The 14,370-nt window shown below is 38.9% G+C and overlaps 1 protein-coding gene across 1 annotated transcript in view; it reads right to left on the bottom strand.

Annotated features, from left to right (window-relative positions):
• AstCC (Allatostatin double C) overlaps positions 1-14,002 on the bottom strand; it is a 47,901-nt gene extending 33,899 nt beyond the window's left edge. The window contains exon 1 of the mRNA XM_019053340.2: positions 13,733-14,002. The gene's annotated coding sequence lies outside the window, so the exon portion shown is untranslated. The remainder of the gene's footprint in view (positions 1-13,732) is intronic.
• Between the last annotated feature and the right edge of the window lie 368 nt (positions 14,003-14,370).

The raw sequence follows: 14,370 nt of genomic DNA, 5'->3' as shown, positions 1-14,370 counted from the left end.
AATCTGACCTTTTTACACATGGTTAGAAGCGGGAGGGGGAGTTGGACAAAGTCGTCGAGTCTGGGTGGAAGCAGCTACAATTGGACGTATTTTTGCCAAACGCAACTATGTGGATCATGACGTGAGCCCTGTTATGCATATATTCTGATGGATCTCAGGGCTCATGTCTTAATGCACATAGTTCCGTTTGGCAGAAATACGTTCAATTCTAGGGCAAATATTGGGATTATCCGTGGAGTTAAACAAATTGGAGAGCACGCAGTTGAAAAGTTTTCAATAAAAACGCCAATGATTCGATTCATTTGCACTTTCAGCCATCTTCGATATCTTAAGCATTAAATCACGGATATTCGACGTGCGGAAATTTCTGCTGGGGAGTCTTACCGCCCATTCTCGTTCAAGCGTCATAAGAAGTCATTTCATGGCTGAAATAAATTATCCTTTGACATGCCACTTTTAAGCAATCGTCAAAATCAAAGATATTTGGGGGTGCACACCGCTAGTTAGTGTGTGTGTGTGGCTTGCTCCCTTTTGCTGTTAGATGACGTTGATTCACAGCCTTCGGCGGATTTCTTGTTGAGGCTGGTTTTGCAAAGAGGACTTGTTTTTTAGTTCAAGTTTTCTAAAAAAAAAAAAAAAAAAAAAAAAAAAAAAAAAAAAAAAAAAAAAATAGGCTTCTTTGAATTTGGATGAGCTCATATATAGTTCCCAAAAGAAAAACAGCGACTTCTGTTTGTTATACTTGCGAAAAAAGAAACTTGTAAGCCTGCAGTAAATGAGGCGCAAAATTTAATTTAATTTCCGATAAAACTTCAAGTTCACATTTTACGAGAAGTTAGCATCCAAAACTCAGGAAAAAGAATGACAGTGGTTGATAGATTTCCTGCTGAGAATCATATATAACCACTAGTCTAGGATCTCATTTTCTTTTTATCCATGTTAGTTTATAGTGGTCAACACTGAAAAGAAATTCTCGGCGTTTTTCCCAAGGTCCGTTGGTACCTTTACCATCTCACTTTTTTTACCATTTATTGGTAATTTTACCGAAACAAACTGGTAATTTTACCGAAACAAACTGGTAAGTTTACCTAAAAACCGGTATTTTTACTGTTTTTTTCAGGTAAGAATACCACTTTTATTGGTAATCAATTCCCGGTAATTTTGCCATTTTATCTCGGTAATTCTACCACAGTCGATAAAAAATATTGGCGTTTTTACCAAGGTCCAGTAAAATTACCGAGAAAGTCCAATAAATTACCAATTCCATAAATGGTAATTTTACCAAGAAAAAACTGGGATCAAATAGAACCCTGAATTCTTGGTACTTTTACCCTTTTCTTAGTAAATACCCCAAATTTTTTTTTCAGTGAAGCGAGAGTCAATCTAAGTCAAGAGTTCAGTCATCTTCAGTTGCGAGCTGCAAGAGTTGAGAATAGATCAGCCTTTGAACTGCTGGACCCAAGACCCTTATCCCCCCAGTCTATTGCACAATATCTCCATCCCGATAGCGAATGGAAGAATCTCCTCACTCTCACGAGCATCGAGTATATTCAACGAACACCCATTCTCCCGGATTTGCGAGATCCGCGATCATCCCGAACCTCTTCTAGTCGAGCCCGTACCGAGAGAGCACCTTTGCTGGTTGATTATTGAAATTGATGGACAGAGCTATAGACAAAAAAGACATGGCAGGGAATATGGAGCGATCCTATTGGGTGAAAAGGGTGGTTGTAATAGATTAAGGGGGAAAATAATGGACTAACCACAGGGTCTCTCGTGGTCTGCCGTTAGTTAGTCCATTACTTACCTTCTTTGTCCATTGCAACCACCCGCCTCCACCAATTGGATCGCTTTACTTTCAGTTTGACTTCTTTGTCAATCGATTTGTCTATCAATTTCAACGATCAGCCTGCTTCTTCACGAAGCTCACGAAGGGCACCTCCAGTGGTTTTAGTCAAATTCTCTAATCACAAGATAGAGCTGAATAAAACGACAATTTAGTCACTCTGCGTGGGAACTCTAAGTATCCAGACAAAGATATTTAGCGCGCAGTCGCGGCAATCCTACTGATGTTTACAGTTTTATCTCTGCAAGGATAACTTACTGACAATTGAGGTAGACCCTACAACACGTAGTTCAAATGGTCTTAGTGCTCTACTATCTTAAGTACAACTTCTGTTTTTTTTTTAGCTTGGCCGTTAATTTTAGACTAAACTGCTGACAGCATCGTATTTCTCACAAAGCAGATCTTCAAAGCTAGTCCGAGCTTGTTGGTCGAAAAAAAACCTTCATGTTGAGTGTCCTCAGATGAACTCAATTTCGGCTTGGAACGCCTTCATATCATAGTGATACTCTTCGCTTTGCTCCACAGCTGGTATAGTTGCCGAGCCGACTGACATGAGGATCTTATTGTAGTCTATGCATCTAGTGCCGTCTGGAAATTTGCGAGAAAAATGTCAAAGAACTCGACTTGTAGAGGATGAAATTTTACACTAGGAGGACGTCTTTGTAACCGATAAAAATCAAATTGAACTAGAAAAACTCAACTCGGTATTTATTTTTTTGGTCCTCAGAATTTCCGAGGTCTTACTAAGTAGTGGTTTAAAAGACTCATTTTTCACGAAAATAAGTCGAAAGAGGGTATAAATGAACTGTAGGCAAGTGTTGAGGATGCAAATGTCATCAGAACTTCCTCAGTTTCAAAAAAAGTTCCAACTATTTTGCACAATCCTCCAAAAAGTGTACGGCTCGAGAAGCAGGATCGTGCTATAATAGTAGGGGGAAAGTGCGGTTTGACCGGGAAAAATTGCGTAACAAACTTTCCCTATGTAATCGTCATCAGTAGGTCCCCCTGAACAACTTCCTAAAAGTTAAAAATGGCCCCACCCCGGAATATCCCTCAAAAAAGTTAAAATTGAAAATGGCGGCCGTAATAAGAGGGTCCGGGAAATCGGTATTTTAAAATGCTCATTCTGTCTCATCATGTGAGGTAGCATTTCCTATGTAATTTTGGTCGTAGATTTCATAAATGAATTCCGCAAGGCCTCTTCTGAGCTTACGTTTCTCTCGGTAGTCGTATGTTTCCTTTAATTTCCTTTATTAAATACATTTATAACATCAAATTTAAGTTTCATGGCCATAAATACATGCAAATAAAGACACTTCACTTTCCTTGTTCCTTCGGTGAATATTTAAAAAAATGCAACCTCCTGCCTTTCACATTTGGCCGCCATCTTTGATTTGGAGCGCCCCCTTTGGCCGGAGGGCCTTGCGGAATTTATTTATGAAATCTACGACCAAAATTACATAGGAAATGCTACCTCACATGATGAGACAGAATGAGCATTTTAAAATACCGATTTCCCGGACCCTCTTATTACGGCCGCCATTTTCAATTTTAACTTTTTTGAGGGATATTCCGGGGTGGGGCCATTTTTAACTTTTAGGAAGTTGTTCAGGGGGACCTACTGATGACGATTACATAGGGAAAGTTTGTTACGCAATTTTTCCCGGTCAAACCGCACTTTCCCCCTACTATTATAGCACGATCCTGCTTCTCGAGCCGTACACTTTTTGGAGGATTGTGCAAAATAGTTGGAACTTTTTTTGAAACTGAGGAAGTTCTGATGACATTTGCATCCTCAACACTTGCCTACAGTTCATTTATACCCTCTTTCGACTTATTTTCGTGAAAAATGAGTCTTTTAAACCACTACTTAGTAAGACCTCGGAAATTCTGAGGACCAAAAAAATAAATACCGAGTTGAGTTTTTCTAGTTCAATTTGATTTTTATCGGTTACAAAGACGTCCTCCTAGTGTAAAATTTCATCCTCTACAAGTCGAGTTCTTTGACATTTTTCTCGTAAACGCACGATTTCAGCGTAAAATCGAGTTTTTTGTACGAAATCGAGGTCTAAACCAAAATATCATAATTTCATCACAAAATTGACCTTTGGCACCATTTAAAATGATTGAAATTGGCCCAAATTTTGGCAAACATGTTTTTTTACCAAACGTCATCGATTGCCGCCTGGGGAGCGGAACATTTCAGACTTTCATTTTTTTTGACGCACCCTAGGGTATCCCAGGATAAGGGCACCAAAATGCCCCTCCTCACGGATTTTGAATTTAATGGTCTAAACCCCTTCAGGAGGTCCTAAAAACATGGTTTTGGGCAGTTTTAACCTCCCGACCCCAACCACCCCCCCTCCAGCCCCGAAAAACCCATTTTTCGGGGAATTTTGGGGTATTTTCACGGTTTATTTCATATCTCCCGCGTTTTTTTTATTGCCTTAAAATGTAGGTAATATACCCAGTTGTTACCAAAAAAATTTCAAGCCTTCACGCGTGGTGCGTCCCACCGAAAAAATGGTTTTTTTGGCGCCAAAACGGTCAAAATGGCTCTTTTGGCAACGGTTTACTCGCACGCTATCAAGATAGTAACACTAAAATCTCTAATTTTTGGTTTCAATGTTTCAAGAAGCATGCCCTAGTATCGTCAGAAAAGGTTTCAAGTCGATCGAGTCTTTACGCCCCACGTAAAGTACCGGTTTTTGGCGCCAAAATGGTCAACATTCCTATTTCAGAAGAGGTTACTCGCCGTAGGGTGGCCCTTATTTTTGACTTTACGGAATTTAAAGTGCAGAGCCCTGCAAATGGTTTCATTTGATGAGAAAATAACTGGAAAAAAATAAAAATGGAGAAAAAAATATTTTAAAACGCGCCTCAAAGAGCCTAAAGTTCCTAGCGTGGCGTGCGAAGACGCGTTTTTTCGTCATTTTGCGAATTTTTTTTCTCCCGTTGAAATGTTTCTACGGCTTTGAAATTTTTGTAGGTAACATACTTTTTAGAGTACTTTACGAGAAAAATAATGAAATTTACCTCGCCCATCACACATCATGCGATTTCGTCGATTGTTCATAAACATTCTCCCGCGGCACAGTTTGCCTGAACGAGTTTTGGCAACCAAACGAGGCCACTTTGAAGGGGAAATGGGGTATTTTAAAAGTAGCGAGGTAAATGTTGTTATTTTTTTCGTGAATTACTATAAAATATGTGATACCTACTTCAGAAAATTTCAAAACCGAAGCAACAATTTAAAGGTGGAAAAAAGACACGCCGCGCGCCGTGCGGGTAAATAATTGTAAGGGAAAATCGGCAAAATCGCACGACATGGCCTCTTTGATGAGGTAAAAAGGGCATTTTACATTGGGCGAGGTAAATTTCATTATTTTTCTCGTAAAGTACTCTAAAAAGTATGTTACCTACAAAAATTTCAAAGCCGTAGAAACATTTCAACGGGAGAAAAAAAATTCGCAAAATGACGAAAAAACGCGTCTTCGCACGCCACGCTAGGAACTTTAGGCTCTTTGAGGCGCGTTTTAAAATATTTTTTTCTCCATTTTTATTTTTTCCCAGTTATTTTCTCATCAAATGAAACCATTTGCAGGGCTCTGCACTTTAAATTCCGTAAAGTCAAAAATAAGGGCCACCCTACGGCGAGTAACCTCTTCTGAAATAGGAATGTTGACCATTTTGGCGCCAAAAACCGGTACTTTACGTGGGGCGTAAAGACTCGATCGACTTGAAACCTTTTCTGACGATACTAGGGCATGCTTCTTGAAACATTGAAACCAAAAATTAGAGATTTTAGTGTTACTATCTTGATAGCGTGCGAGTAAACCGTTGCCAAAAGAGCCATTTTGACCGTTTTGGCGCCAAAAAAACCATTTTTTCGGTGGGACGCACCACGCGTGAAGGCTTGAAATTTTTTTTGGTAACAACTGGGTATATTACCTACATTTTAAGGCAATAAAAAAAAATGTATGTGTCCTCATTTTTTTTAAAACCGCTAAAATCTGAAAAAAATTGAAAATTTACGATTTTCACGAATTTTTTTCGGAGTCTAAATATATTTCGATAAATTTGATTTTTTTACCCAAGAATGTGATTGCCCTGATGTACATTTGGTGAAATTTTGGTGCATTTTCATTGAAAAACGCGGGAGATATGAAATAAAACGTGAAAATACCCCAAAATTCCCCGAAAAATGGGTTTTTCGGGGCTGGAGGGGGGGTGGTTGGGGTCGGGAGGTTAAAATTGCCCAAAACCATGTTTTTAGGACCTCCTGAAGGGGTTTAGACCATTAAATTCAAAATCCGTGAGGAGGGGCATTTTGGTGCCCTTATCCTGGGATACCCTTTGCGGGATGCTCAGCTTGGGCTCACTGACTGAGTGTGATCTCCTGATGAGGATTACGGAGACCCATCAGACCAGTATATGGATTATATTTTGCGATAGGGAATCACCATCTCTATGGCTCTTCCATAAAAACACATATCTGCATGAGGAAACAAATGGCTTATATGTTGTTTCTAAAATGAGCCAGAAATAGTGGTTCCTCATTGGTATACAGTGGTCCTATAGTGGTAATCCATATATCTCTCGACGCAACATAACCCCAGCTTAGTACTTTAATGCTGCTGCCTAAGTCAAACGCTCCCTCCCTCATCAGTCTTGTACAACTCATTAGGGTACAGTTTGTGACTGTAACTCAAGTGCTAATGTTTAAATCTTATTGGCTTTGATTTCTCCACAGAATAATGTGGACCCATAGCGCACTATGGTCCAAAACTCAAGAGTAGGAAGAAATAAGTCGTATAATGACTGAAATATCACGAAATTTTCGTAACTGACGTTTTTTGAGTCGCTAATTTCGAATTTTATGTCAAATTGCCTACATTTTAACACCCTGACCTATAAAGTGGACGTATTTCTATCAAACGGAACTATGTGGATTAAGACATGTGCCCTGAGACCCATAAGAATATGTACATATCAGGGCTCATGTCATTATGCACACAGTTCCGTTTGATAGAAATACGTCCAATTGTAGGTAAGTTTATGGCATGCTGCCAGCTCGAAACGCGCACTGACGCCTACAAACCTAAGGTGATACTTCAAGCATTGCGCAATGCGTGAAGTAGCCCTGCGCTACTCGACCAACATTTTATCCGCGGTTAGTTTAATAGCCCAGCCGACCCGAATACAACTTGAAATATCGTGATGAAAAGTGGATCTTCGGCTTTAGGAGCTTTTTAAGCACTCAGCCGATATGCAGCGCTTTTAGATTCCAACCGGTCTCTTAGAATTCTAGTATACTAGTGGTAATGCGTTTAAATGGCGAACCAGCTCAACAGCGATAAAGCGGAGAGAGGTCTACATTTCTAGAATAGATTTATCTGTGATATCTTTATTTAATACTTCTAATGTCAAAGCACGGAGGACGATAATCACGTTTATCTATAATTTATTTTTTTAGCGGTCGTGTAGTTTTCTTAGAATTGATAGTTGAAATTTTGGTGAGCGAGTTGTTTCATCTCAACGTTGCTTATCTTCTTCGGAAAACTTAAACGCGCCTTCATATGGACGTATTTCTACCAAACGGAACCATGTGCATTAAGACAGGAGCCCTGAGACCCAAAAGAATACATGCATAACAGGCCTCACGTCATAGTGCACATGGTTCCGTTTGGCAGAAATATGTCCATATACAGAAAACAGCTGAGTGTTTCTCTAATACGAACGTATTAGAGCTTTCCCGCTTAGTTAAACTAGGCGATCTCCTTAAGCGCATCGTAGTCACGTGAAAGTTCAAGGAGGATTAGGAGTTTGAATCGAGATCGTTGCAGATGAGAACTACGTTATTTCACGATACCGCTAACATTTACTCATCATAATCTCACGCGGAGACGATGCACATTGCGTGCACTTGTTCGGAAATCAACAACGGAAGGTATGTTTGCATTGACGTCACGGCGTACGTGATATGTTCCGCACCTTTTCCTGGAAAACCGCCCTCGCCGTCATCGGTGAACTTTTCAGGATGCCGCAAACATGCGTGGGTCCCGAGATACCCATTCTTCGGATTTTAAAATTTACCATCCCCGATCTGACATCCAGAGCCATACCATAAGACAACCTCACAAACCATGACATATGGATTACATTTTGCAATAAGGAACCACTATTTCTGGCCCATTTTAGAAACAACATACATGCCAATAGTTTCCCTATGCAGATATGTGCTTTTATGGGAGAGTCAGAGACAGTGGTTCCTTATTGCAAAATGTAACCCATATATGACCAAGTTCAAACCTGATCCTCACGACTCCACTGAGCACGTTGAAATATACCCAATAAATGTTCTTGACCCGAGAATGGCGCCAATGGCGTACTTACGTGGGAGGGAGGGGTCCAAAACGCCCCCCCCCCCCGATGCCCCCAAAAAGAGAGAAAAAAAATAAGAGAAATCAAGGGAAAGGAAGAAAAATCGGGTGGAGAGAGAACACGACGATATATATCCGTGTAGAGGAACGAGTCTTTTTCTATCTTTTTTTGTTTAAAACCTGAGGTGTTCAGCTTTAATCAGATATAGGAGCACTCACAATACTCACATCACTTGTTGCTAGGATTTTGCGATAGTCATTTCATTTTATGAAAGAATTCACAGAATTTTCTTTAGCGCCATAGTAATTTGATCAACATTTTTTAATGTAAGGAATTGGAGAGTCTACCTACCTCATTTTTTCTTCCGGAAGTTAGTGGATTTTTTCCATCTCATACTTAAAACACAACATTCCATTTGGTCTTGTATGAACGGTTTTTTAAGGTCTTTTTGAGGGAAAATAGTGGAGAGCTTCTTATCATTTTTCATGACTGAAATCGTTAAAAAGTGAGGTTTTACGGGGTTAAAATCCTGAAATTTTTTTCCCCGGACCCCCCGGTGGGAGGTTTGCATACGAATTATGACTAGTTTTGCTCGAAATCATTAATATCTCAATTTTTTTTAAAAACTGCGCTTATGCGCCTTTTCCTCCAAGCCTCTCTTTGTAATATGTTAGATCATACGTGGAAAAGGATCTAATTGAAAATGAATTGGACGGCCTGAAAGGAGTTCCTCCAATAGTGAGCTATATTTTAAACAGAAAACCTGGATTCTTTTTCCACTTTTCCAAGTGATATCAAATTTTCAATTTAAAATTTGTTGACTAAAGCTTCTGAAAGGTTTTTAAAAGTATTTTCTTAATTTTTTGACGAAATTTTGGTCCTTGAGGTCGTACTTCGGCAAAATTTACAAGGATTGACTATCCGTACCTATCCATACTTATTTTTACGACATAATTGTAGATGGGCCATTCTGGAGGGCGCTACCGACTATTTATCGGGTGAAAACAGGTCAATTGTGCTTTATTCGTACACGATACGTCAAAACGGACGAAATTTTTGTCCTTAAGAACAATAATTTGACAAAACCTGTTAGGAAACATGTTTATGAACCTTTAATATCTTTATCTTTATCTTCATTAATATAAACTTCGAAGGATTCAGACTTTCAGCGATTCTACCTTTTTCTATTTCACTCGAGAGGTTGTCAGATTGTGCGATAAATATGAATATTTTACATGGATTTGAATTGGAAAAAGTGCTAAAAAAGCAACTTATCTGGCAACAATAGAGTCCGGGAGGGACGAGAGGCTGCCTTCCTGGGAAAACCCATGATTTAGCCGGAAATGTCATTAAAACAATTGATTCCGTTTGAAGCATCAATTGTATACTAGGGGAAAGCTATTTTAAAATAATAATTGTAAATGGATACAGATGCTACAGAAAGGGAAAAAGGAAAGGGGAAGGAAATGAAATGAGGATATGATTACCTACTAATATGCAATCAGAGAGAATAAAACAAAACCATCATCAGAGAAATTTATATGCGATGAAAGTATAAGAAATACAAGCAGTGAACTCCAACACAATGTGTTGATAAGGCGCGTCATTAACTCGCACATATCAACCCCTTTAGTCTTCATTTTTAGAGATTTCAAAATAGGCAAGCAGCACAACAAGAGAAGTCACGATCCAACACTGCGAGGTCAACGACGCACCTTGACGAGACCGTGTATTGTAAATGTAGAAAGCCAGGTTTAAGTTTTTTGATCTGCCTCAAGCAAAATCTTATAAGATTCTTGAAGAAAAGTGCTCCGGAATAATTTAAGCGAAGAAAGGAAAAATTCTGTCGAACTCCTAGAAGATAAAGTCGATTTAAAGGTATTTTGGGGCTAAAATACCCAAATCACCGGTAGTATAAATCCCGTTATATTATTGAAAAGAAATTGACTCGATATAAATGCAATGGACCACTAGATAAGGTACGAATTTCAGCATTCTGATACAGTTTCTAACCAAAATTTCCGTAAAACACGATGCACACAACGAAAATTACCGAAATTAACTCCTTACGAAGATATTTAATGATTCTTAATGCGTGAATTCAAACCACCCGCTCATGAAAACACAATGCTCTACGTGATTCACATCGCGCGCTAAACGTTATCATGACAGTCTCTGCGATATAAAAATCTGGCAACCTTAATCTTGACGCTTTGGCTCAGTTATAGCAAATTGCTAATAGTTTGAACAACACATGATGGGAAATGAACATTGCTCGATTGAGGAGCTTGCTGAAACCGTTGCAGTGGGCGATTTGACTCACGTAGAGTTTTGAGTTTCTTGTGAGCGGGCAGTTCAAATTCCTCGTAACCAATGTGAAATAAAAACGTTAATATCTTCGTTAGGAGTTGGTTTCCGTAATTTTCGTTGTGTGAATCGTTTTTCACGTGAAATTCTGGTTAAGAAACATGTATCAGATCGCTTAAATTCGACCTTGACTCGATATAATGCAATTGCATTAAATATATCTTGATTTTGTTATTTTAAACGTATTTCCATACATAGAAGTTAAACCATGTCCATGCTTTATTCATTCATGCATTGAAAGTAAGCAATCTACATCCCGAAAATCTACTGATTTGCCGTAAAAAATTGTAGAAACTTGATATACCAGGTCGATGCACCCACTCGTTAAATTTACCATCCTATTTCATGAATGCAAATGTGTAAAAATCAATATGCTGTAGTCATTTTGGGTGCATTTATTTTGCATGAAACATTAATAATTTCAAGCCCGAAAAACCATCAATTTTCCGTATAAAATCGAAAAAATCGAAATGAGTCGACTCCCTGACGTAAAAATTAGATTCTACGTGTAAAAATACTTACGTATCGATATACTGAACAGAAACCATGTGTGGAGACAGTTAGCAGTCCGCGACAACATCATTTAACGGAATAACGACAAAAATTAGATCGGATTTTAGCCGCTTTGCCTGCCTCTCCTCGTTATTTACAAATCGTTCGTATACTTATCTCAAAATTTTTCTCAGAGCTTTGTGTTATTATCAGCTTCCATTTAAATCCCGGTTCGATGACCCAATCGACTGCCCAAAAAGCAAGCCATTTTTGAAAGGTTCTATGAGAAAATCGTGATATTATCGGCTCTCAGGAAAAGCACCCCATGGCTAAAATTGGTGGTATAAATGTTTGAGTGCTTAAAATAATCGTATTCAAGAAACTAAGGCATTAAACTATGGAGTCAATTTCTTTTTAATAATATAACGGGATTTACTACCGGTGATTTTGCTATTTTAGCCCCAAAATACTTTTAAAGCGCCTTTACTTTCCAGAATCTTGACAGAATTTTTTTTGGCTTAAGCGACTCAAGAGACACTGTAGTTAAAAAAATATAAAGAATTTTCGATTTTGACAAATAAAATGTTCGTTCAGGCACACCCTGTATTGTATGGAGTACTGCGCTGCTATTCAACTCTGTCTTCAAGTCAAAATTCTTACAAGGAAAGCCCTTGCAAGACGCAAAGACGAAAAGTGACTACTGCGAACTTCTGAGATTTTCCAAAGCGTGTAAAAAGTCTATTTATCCGTCAATAATTACGAGGGCTGTCCCAAAAGAAACCGGACTTTTGTCATAGAAGGCGAACCGAGCGTCGTAATGAAGTTTTCTTGGGCTTGTTTGAAAGCTGATAAGCTACTGGAGATGCTTATTTGTACAGAATGCAAAAAATTCGTCTTGGTAAGGAAACTACACGCTTTGGATTAAAGGAAAGTCAAACTCGAGTTGCGATTTTTATCTTTATTTCAAGAAAAATTTAGATACAACTTTAAAAAAAACCCAGGTTTTAAGTTAAAAACTTCCTTGCTCTCTTATTCAAATGCTTATAAATGAGGAAATTAACATTTTAAGCAGCTTACCAAGTTATCACCTATCCCCTTCAAAATACTCGCCGCAGCTTTGTCGATGCATTTTTGCCACCGTTTCTTCAATTGGGAGAAACACTGGTGGAAATCCTCAGGTTTGAATGTTTCTTCAAGGTGTTCTCTTGAATCTTCGGAATGGTTTGAAAACGTCGACCTTTCAAGGTAGATTTAAGTCGTGGAAATAAGAAAAAATCACACGGAGCCAGGTCAGGTGAATAAGGGGGATGAGGAAGGACACTCATGGCATTCTTTGCACAAAATTCTCGAATTTGGAGGGATGCATGGTCAGGTGCATTATCGTGATGCAGAAACCAGGAATTCTCTCTCCAAAGCTCGGGCCTTTTTCTGCGGACATTTTCGCGTAATCATCTCAGAACTTTATTGTAATATTCGCGATTGACAGTTTCACCTTGAAGGAATTGCGATCATTCAAACCTGAGGATTTCCAATAGTGTTTCTCCCAATTGAAGAAACGGTGGCAAAAATGCATCGACAAAGCTGGCGAGTATTTTGAAGGGGATAGGTGATAACTTGGTAAGCTGCTTAAAATGTTAATTTCCTCATTTATAAGCATTTGAATAAGAGAGCAACGAAGTTTTTAACTTAAAACCTGGGTTTTTTTTTTAAAGTTGTATCTAAATTTTTCTTGAAATAAAGATAAAAATCGCAACTCGAGTTTGACTTTCCTTTAATCCAAAGCGTGTAGTTTCCTTACCAAGACGAATTTTTTGCATTCTGTAAAAATAAGCATCTCCAGTAGCTTATCAGCTTTCAAACAAGCCCAAGAAAACTTCATTACGACTCTCGGTTCGCCTTCTATGACAAAAGTCCGGTTTCTTTTGGGACAGCCCTCGTAATTATTGACGGATAAATAAACTTTTTACACGCTTTGGAAAATCTCAGAAGTTCGCGGTAGTCACTTTTCGGTAAGGAACTAAGGGACTTGGTTATTGTATCGAGTGGGGGGTCGAAACGATCGCAAAGGCGGTATACTACGTATACGCGCCAAAACACGAGTGGGCTCATTGCGGTTCGGAACTCTAACTATAGTATCGTTGAGCAGTTTTTAGACCCCTTCGCCACCGATAATCTTCTTAAGAGGTAAAGTTGAACTTCTGCTACTTCAGCAAGTCAAATCGCGGAAGGAGATCCATGCATTGTCTTTTTCCGCCCCCCGATGGGATGACGTCCCAGTCAAATGCGTTTTTGAAGAAATGATCGATCCATATCATCGCCTTATCTCCACACATCTATTCATGTGCAAATGATGGCACGCTCCGGCCAATGCATAAAAAAAATGTAAAAAAATGTAATGTAAAAAATGTAAGAATGCATAAGTTTAAATCAGAAATGCCGCCAGATGACGTCACTAGGCGATGCACTTTTTTACTTTTAAATATATTTGTATTCTATTTTCCATGTCAGAAAAAATTATGAAAAATATTGCGAAAACAACTATTTGGGCACGTTCAGACGAAGCAATACAAAATGTTCGTGCAAATTCTTCATCGTATGAATCCGAGTTAAAAATAAAGTAAAAATAAAAACAGGGACATGTACCTGATAATTGTAGCAACGGAAATACTCCTGGTCCGAACTGGGATCCTCCGGGAATAATCAAGTCATTTGACCGCAGCGCCCGCGCCCTACGAAAACGGGGAAAAATCAAGAACAAAAATCAGAACTGGCCCGGCTTCCGGATTAAAAAGCGAGTTGAAGAACCTCGATACCGGGGGATGCAACGCCTGCGAACGAAATGATACAACTCCTGCTGACTAAGACACGCAACGCGCGACGGATAAAGACGGCCGGATCGTGGCGGAGTGATTTTAAACCCGGTGCAACTGGTGGCAGACACTTGGCGCATGCGCTCCAATTCACCCGTGTCGTAAAGCGCACCAACCCAAATATTTTCGTGGTTGATGACTTGCCAGCGGGGCCGCTATGAAAAGGAGATGGGCCTTTTTTTAATGACAGCAATATTCTTCTCTCTTATGGTAATCTTTGGTAGGTGATTAAAATGATACAACAAAATCTGTCACGTTTAATGTGGTAAAATATATATTTTTTACAGTTTACTGATCTTTATTTTTATTTTGTTAAAATTTTAAATTAAGCAAAATTAAAAATGTTCAAAATCACAATTAAAATTAGATTTTCCAATTTAAATTACTACCGATTTGGCGGCCTATGGTGGC

Source organism: Bemisia tabaci, chromosome 1, assembly GCF_918797505.1.
Source record: "Bemisia tabaci chromosome 1, PGI_BMITA_v3".
NCBI classification, from domain to species: Eukaryota; Metazoa; Arthropoda; class Insecta; order Hemiptera; family Aleyrodidae; genus Bemisia; species Bemisia tabaci.
Note: the sequence above shows the minus strand (reverse complement) of the source record. Positions and strands in the feature narration are given on the sequence as shown.